This window comes from Trachemys scripta, chromosome 3 (assembly GCF_013100865.1).
Source record: "Trachemys scripta elegans isolate TJP31775 chromosome 3, CAS_Tse_1.0, whole genome shotgun sequence".
Classification (NCBI taxonomy): domain Eukaryota; kingdom Metazoa; phylum Chordata; order Testudines; family Emydidae; genus Trachemys; species Trachemys scripta.
In genome coordinates, this window is record NC_048300.1 from 64,316,786 (window position 1) to 64,325,108 (window position 8,323).

An 8,323-nucleotide genomic window follows, 5' to 3' on the forward strand; every position below is an offset into this window, starting at 1 on the left:
ATTGGGTATACAGGAGCACACTGATGCTGTTTTTCCCAGAAACAATGTCTTCTTAAACATTTTAAATAGGCATTTGTGACCTTTAATATGAAGGGTATTTTCTTTTCTGTTATACAGTGTATCTAATTTTCCCATGGGGTGATGATGAAGTTAATAAGAGTTTAAATTACTGGAGACTGGCTGGTAAAGCCACCTGGTGATGAAAACAGACCTCTGAATAATTTAAAATGTGTACAGTATGTACGGTATTGCTGGCTTCTTTCACATTGCTTATTGTGCAACTGGATGCGGATTATAAACTACAGGTGACAAAAATAGCTCTGCTAACCAGTTTTAATTCTGTTGTGTGCTATAATTCTGGCATTGGCTGTATGCTGTATTCCACATAAATAAAATATTGCATTTTTTGGTATTACAATGGAAAGAATCAGGGCTGATGTCAGATGAACTCTCACAGCTGACATATGGAAGTTTAAAGTTATGCAAAAGATAGCACCAGGGGCTTAGGGAATACGGCTGAAATCATGCTGAACTGTAAATTATACACTACACACAAATAGCTTGGAGACACATGATAATTAATAACTATTGTATTTAAGTAGTTGTGAACTCAGTTTCATTCATTATTAATTATAACTGTGTTTAGCACGTGTTCTCTGTGGTAATTGCCTGTTTATCTTGTCTGTATTTGGTGTTAGCTGATAGTCTAGATGAACAAACTGATTAGGAAGAGCTCTAATAGAATAAAGACAACTGTTGAAATACAAACGGGTAATGGAAACAAAAGCTGTAAACCAGATAAGGAATTATAAGAAGTCCGTTTCAAATTATGGTATACATTATTAACTTCAGTTTCAGTGAGTAAGATGTAAGTTCAGAATAATTTGGATCTTTAAAACAACCCCCAAATTATCCATAGAACAATGTATAGAGACCATCAGAGTAATGAAACACTAAACTCTGTTATACTGTTCTGGTGCAGAAGTGCATGACATGGTGTCAGAAGTAAACTAAGAACGGAACAGAAGTAAAATGGCAACACTGGTTGTAAACCCAAGGAACAAAGCAACAAAGATTGCAGGATCTCATCAACATGTCACTCTTCAGTGCCCCAGAGAACTTCATCTTTGACAAACCTTCAGAATGGACAGCCTGGAAACAATATTTTGCAAGATGTCATGATGCTACTAAGCTGCACAAAAAAACTGGAGATATGCAGGTACTATATTTAATTTAATACAAAAGTATGGTGACTAGGCTAGAAAAGAGAGAGCAAACTAGTGATCATTTAAATACTCATGATCAACAAAAGTAGAGAAGCCAGAAAATACACCATAGTGAATTTACTATATTTCTTGGCAAAAAAATATTGATCAATCATTTTCTCTAATCTTCGTCTTTGTATGGCTGATGTAAATGTAGAGCAACAACTTTAATTTTACATTTAGATGGTTAAGCCAGATAATTGCGTCTGGAGTAGCAAAGTGTATTGCTGGGATGCCTCCTTCATATTTGTTAATTGGGCATTGAGTTGCTATATGTTCCATGGTCTGTTCTGGATGACCACAGTCGCACACTGCGTAGCCTTTAATTTTCCATTTGTGCAGCAAGTATTTGCATCTGTGTCTGGTTTAGAGAGATGAAAAACAGGAATCTTCTGCGTTGGATCTTTCATGAAGTATTTATTTTCCCTGATATGCAACCAGCTCAGTGATTCATCAATATTTTTGTCAATAAATGTGCCATTTTTTCCTTTGGACATACCATTCATTGTTTGTGAATATTCAGATGACCACTAGTTTACTCTCTTTAGTTGTGCATGCTCTTTATTCTTCGCAATATTGATGCTGGTTTTGTATTTACTCTTAGGTATATCTAGATAATTTACATCGGCTATTCCTCTAAGCCTTGTAGTCCATCTCTGTTCAGCAAAAATGCTTAGGAATATCCCATTGACATAAAATGTCATACTGGGTCAGGCTAATGATCCATCTATCCCAGTATCCTGTCTTCTAACAGTGGCCAGTGCCAGATTCTTCAGAGGGATGAACAGAACTGGGCAATTATCAAGTGATACACCCCTGTTGTCCAGGCCCAGCTTCTGACAGTCAAGTGTACTTTGCTGTATAGGAATGGACCTAAGCACAATTGGGGGTCCTATGTCATAAAATTATGGCATGCTCTTTTTCAAAAGATGTTGCTGAATTAATATGGGGGCAGTTTTATTTACGTTTGAAAATTAGAGTTAGACCCAAACAAAAACCCTGCATTCTTCCTTTGAAACCGAGTTTGTAATATATATCTCCGAAGTGGGTTGGATCCAAAAAACAAACCAAAACCACCCAAATTAAGTGAGTTTGGATTTATAGCCAGAGTTTAAACTTCCAAGTTCAGGAACATTTGGAGCCAGGGTTTCTGGTTTCACCCATTATAACAATGGCCTAGATCCACAAAGGGACTTAACAAGGGTTGCAACACCTTTAGGCATGCTGCTGCCTAGTAGAATCCTTAGTCTTAAATTAGGTGCCCAGATTCCCCATACAATGAACGGGGAGAGTTACGCACTCAAGAATGGGGATTCTCAGAAGCCAACATGTTGAGCGAGGACCGGCCAAAACTAGCCAGTAGGAAATGCTGTGTAGAGGAATGTGGCCTAAGTCGCTCCCCTGAAAGATACCCTCTGGGTCAGACAGAGGTGCCTATCTCTGGCTGTGATTCATAGCTGTGAACCTTCCCTGGAGTTAGGCACCAAAGCCAGGTCAAGTCAGTCCTCCCTCATGTAAAGCCAGAGGGCAAGGGAAAGAGACCCTCCCCGCCATTATAGCTAATAGAGCACTCACCTGGGAAGTGCAAGATCTGTGTTCAAATCCCTGTCTGGAGCAAGCACTGGCATAGGCAAAGCCTGGGCGGGGGTGCATGCAGGGTGAAGTGCCCAGCCCATCTGCCGGAGGAGAGGGGAGAAGAGGGGCAGCCGGGTCTGGGCAGGGAGCAGAGGGGGCCAGGCCAGCCATTTCTCACACCAGCTGCTCCATGTTGCTGCTCTGTGTAGGAGGGGTGATCCTTGGGCAGAGGAGATATGTGTGGCGGTCAGGTATCCTCCCCTTTAGATTGCCCCCCCTAGTATTAGGAGGTATGAGTTGTCTATGCATGCGGGTCTCCTACATTCCACAAGCATGCCCTGACCAGGTGGGTGTCTTAATCTGTCATGTTGAAACTGTTCCACTCTGCATAAATAAATAGTCCTTTGAGCAGGGACTGGAACCCAGATCTCCCATTTCCTCTGTGTGCGCCCAAAGACCCAGGCTATAGAATCACTCATTCACTCTTTCTCTGACCCAGTGAAGTCTTTTTGTAGATCTAGCCCTTTGGGCTTGGATTTAAAGTTTAGCTCTAGAGAGGTCTGTTTAAGCATTTCTAAAATAAAATATATATTTAATATATGACATATTTAATATATGACCCCCTCACTATTGATTGAAAGAGGCTCAGAGTGGCCTGTACTTTTAGCATAGCATCGCCTGTTACCCAACCAGTCTGTCTCTGCTTGAGTCACATAGGTCACAAGATTGTCAATTTAAATCCAGCCGCTCACTAGCTGTAATACATTTGTTAGACTTGGAAATGTGTCTTAAACTCCTACCTCTAATTCCTCAATATGTTTTGGTGCATACTCCAGAATAGCTGTCAGTTGGATATTGAACGATTGATATTCAGATGGTAGACTGTGTGGCTGGTATTTATGCTATATGTCAAATGCATTATTATGATTTGACCATCCTTAGTCTGCAGAGCTGGCAGACACCCCCAGTCTGGTGCAGCTGTTAACATCTCTCTCAATTCAGGTAGTGCAGGAGAGAATCCAAAGAAATTTAGGGTCAAAAAGTGGCATTGGGACTCTGAGAATGAGAAGATGAAACCTGATTTTGAATCATAATTCAACAGCCAGTGAAGAATTGACAGTGATTTTTCAGTGGAAAGGTACCAACCTGGACATTAAAAAATAAACAGCTGAAAAGGGTCAGACAATGTTAATAAGCTTATTGGTACGTCGTCTGCATAAAAACATTGTGTGATCTCTGAGGATCCATACATCGTTCATGCCTAGTAACTCCATGATAAAAAAAAAAAAAAAAGCCCTGTCTAATTAGCTTGGACAAACATTTGGATATCCTTGAAAACTAAACTGTCCAAATCTTTGAAGGATCCCCTTTAAGGTTCTCTTCTTCTCCATCTCCATCTCCTACTTTTTATGCAAACTTGGGCGCTTCACCTAATGTTCTTCAGGGAGGCTTAGCAGACCTCTCCCTTTGCTTGCAGGAGTTTTGGGTCGATTTACTCCTCCATGCATCCTTTCCTGACAGCAGGAGTTTCTATGGGGAGGCTGTATGTATCCTTATCACCAATCTCTCTCTCTAATCTCAGGATCCCACTCTTATTTTACAAATGGGTTAAGATCCAGCACCTGTATGCTGAATTTCATATGCTGTAGTGCACATGAATCTGGACTGTCTAAAAACCCACAGCATACCAAAGGACAAGAGATTTCAAGCAGAGTCGGACCCAAATCAAAAGCCTGGATCTGAATGAATTTGGATCTAAATTCCACAGCTCAGGCCATCTGGCTGCCTCTAGTACATTTGAGATGTTTATATACAGATCCAAGACTTGTGGCTTAATGTGGATTCCGACAGGCTCTAAAATTCTACTGTAAAGAAGTAGGGGAAAGGAGGGAGTTGGGACTTTGTTACTACTGTCAAGCTAGCCATCATTAATTCATTGTCTCTAATACTGACAGCTGAATATAAGTATGCTCTCAAAAACAACTTGAGTGAGGAACAAACGAGTGATTATATTATTGAGTATAGTAGTAGTTGCAAACTGTATTATCAAAGAGAATAAAGGAACCCAAAATCTCCACAATTATTTGTTGTGCCTAGACAGAAAGCCAGTTGAAGCCCTGACCTAGAAAGTTTTGGAGGTCTGGGCTTGAGTAAAATAGGGGAAATATTTGCAGGCCACACTCCTCTCACTGCCAGATCCTACTTTTTTCTTCTGGAAGTCTGAAAAATACTGGTGAGTCAATTAGGTGGTTTTTGGGTCACTGATGTGCCCTGGCTGGAGTTAAATTAGACCTCCCCCCAAGCATTTGGAACTCAAGGGCTGCTTTGGTAAAAATTGTGGTTTTGAAAAAAGTCACTGAGAATGAAAAAAGGTTTGAGGGTTTTAAGAAACATCTTTTTTTTTTAAACCATTCCAGATTCTAATATTTACAATTGCAATTTTTACTGTACCATAAAATGATAGTATACGGGGAATGATGTTACATTACCTGAAATGAAGTTTCACTGAGACTGGAATATAATTTCCAGAAGTATGCCTTCTGGAAAGGCTGCTTCTGGTAATCAAATTGTGCATCATTTTGTACCACAGATATTACTGAGGAATTAATGAACTCAAGGTAAAACCAATGCATTAGACTACCAGCTCTCATAATTAAAAGGTTAATCACGCTAAGAAAATTTGGACCAGTAGAACAGATTGAGATGGCATTTTTATTTGCATTTTATCTGTAACAAACATTGGATTTTACATAAATTGTCTGGAGATATTTTTCCCTAGTGAAAATAGCTACCAAATTTATTGTTGTTTTGTAACTTGAATCAAAAGCAAAGAACATTGTGATAGGATCAACCAGCTGTAAACCTTGTGAATTACATGGGAATATTAAAGGTGGATGACGTATTTTTTTATTTGTTATGCTTTATTAATGTACAGTGAAAGTAGCAAGACAGGGGTTCACAGCTTTAAAGCGTTTAGCAGTTCCTTAATAGCACAGTTATTTCTAAAATGCATATCTAGGTTATTGTGAACATCTTCACACAGATGTTTTTATTACAGTCTGGATGTTGACATGGCGTGATCTATATTCCAGAACTAAACTGGCAAATGAGATTCAGTTGTCCTGTATGCACTAAAATCAATCTTGAAACGGGTCCTCATGTGAGGCATCTCTTAGTAATAGTGGCAATAGCCAGAATGAACGAGGAAGTGGTCTCAGTGCATCAGATACTAGGAATGTATTGGTATATACCACTGATCTATAGAAGACCAATAGTAGATTACTTTAGGAATTCTATTTTGGGGAAAAACTTATCAGTCTACACTGTGGATTTTCCTTTTGCTGAGAAACCGCAAAGACAAATTAAACTCTACAGGACATGATTTGGATAAAACAAATGAATTTATCAATTTTAGAAAGCATTGCATGAAGTGGATCCATATGGATGCTTGTCTTAGCTTCACAATGGTAAGAAAATGAAGATAAGATTGGAAAGGTCATTTTAAAAAGTCCTATAATTGATCCTCCAAAAGGAGTCGTTTTATAATCTTGGTGAAAAGAGGGGGATGCATGATGGGAGATAAAAACTCTAGTGCAAGGAGTCTGGGCTGGCTCTAGTCCTCAGTAGTGGTGAAGTTGAATTATGCAGGTCAACATGAATCAGCATCAGTATAGCCAACAGGTTACTCCACAACATCACATGTTCTGTATATGACTAATATTTTACAGAAAAACTATTTCAGAAATATTTTAGAGTCTTAAACTAGCTTGTTTAGAGTCTTAAACTAGCCAACACTAGTATCATGAACCCCAAACTGAAGCCCAGGAGAAGCAGTATTTAGTCTTGGACAAGTGATAGGTTTTAAAGTTGCAAGACCTTATGACCCATCAGGGATAGAAACAGGAGCTGTATTCTAATAGAAAAGGAGAAGTCCCAGATTTCCATTGTAGCGCTGGCCTCTAGCCCTGGTAAATCCACAGATAACATGTTGAAAGCCCCCAATACACACACTCTTTCTCTCTCTCTCTCTCTCTCTTTAGGTAACTTTTAGAGTTTTTTACTTCTGCTATGTCAGTCATAAATACTTCTATCATTTCCGCCTCTTCAATGGCCTGTGTTCCCCATTCCTAAGGCTCCTTTTTAGCAAAGCACATAAGCTCTTTAACATCTACAGCACATGATGATTTATGCCCCCAATCAGCAACTTACTAAAGCATGTGCTTAACTTTAAGCTTGTGCTTAAGAGCTTTCCTGAATGGTATCATAAATCAACTTGTTCTTTAGGCAGTGATCCATGGGGAACATTCCAAAGGAGAAAAATGAAATACATGATCAGCCCACTAATTTATCCTTGGTAGTTGTACCAAATTCAGGAAGCATGTGCATCATAGCTATGATTGATGAGTTGTTTGACCTAACTGCCATTTCTATTCCAAAGTTTCAAGTTGCCCTATCTTCAGAGCCGATATTCTTTCCATCATGTTGTGTCAAGAGCTTTTTTCCTTACACCTCTGGGTCATCTGAAAAATTTTCAGTGCCAAATTATTGTAGCATTAAAACTACAAACCCCATCACTCAGATTCTAATCAAATATCTGCAAGTAAACAGGAACTCCAAGTGTTCAGAGCTAGTTGCACTGCTTTTTTCTATAGTCAAGTGCTTTTGATCACATTAATTAATTTTTATTTCTACAGAGATGGGGAAAAGGCAGAGTGTAAACCCAGAACAGTGATTGTGTCAGAAAGAATAAGACAGTAAGAGGGAGACGTGTCGACTGAGCGTGGAAAGGTTTACCTTCAAACTGAACCATGGGGATTTATATACAGAGCCACCATTCTTATGCCTGGGATTGTTCTTCTTTTTCTTTTCATTTTATTTATAAAAGTTTAAAAATGTATATAGCTACTTAAGTGTGTAACACTTCTAGAATCACCTGAGTGTGGTAGTAATTCACTGCAAACCAGAATGGCGTCCTTACAGCACCTTTTGCCTTTCAATTCCAGTATGCCCTGGCCTCACTTTACTCCTGAAGTTGCCTTTCCTTTGTGGGACCAACACTAGTATCACAAACCCCAAGCTTTCACAAATCATGGGTCACGGCTAGGATCACAATGAAACTTAGGTGTGGTGATGTTCAGCTTTTAGGTGCCTAGAAAATCCCTGGGATTCACAAAGCCTGAGTTTAGTGCCTAGGCTCCCGATAGGATGAAAAGGGAGAAATAGGCATCTCAGCATGGGACTCTCAAAAGCCCACTAGGTGGATCCTCAGATATCCTAAGATAGCCAATGGGAGATGACAAGAAAAGGGGGTGTGCACTAAGTCCTGCCCCTCTGTCAGAGATAGGCACCTATGTCCAGGCTGCAGGGAGGTGCATCTGATTGCTTGGTAGTCTCAAATACAAACCTGCTGCTGGAATTAGGTGCTTATGCTGTTTTCACAAGAGTGGGAGCTCCTTCATAGCTTTTAGCCCAGGGGTTACTCA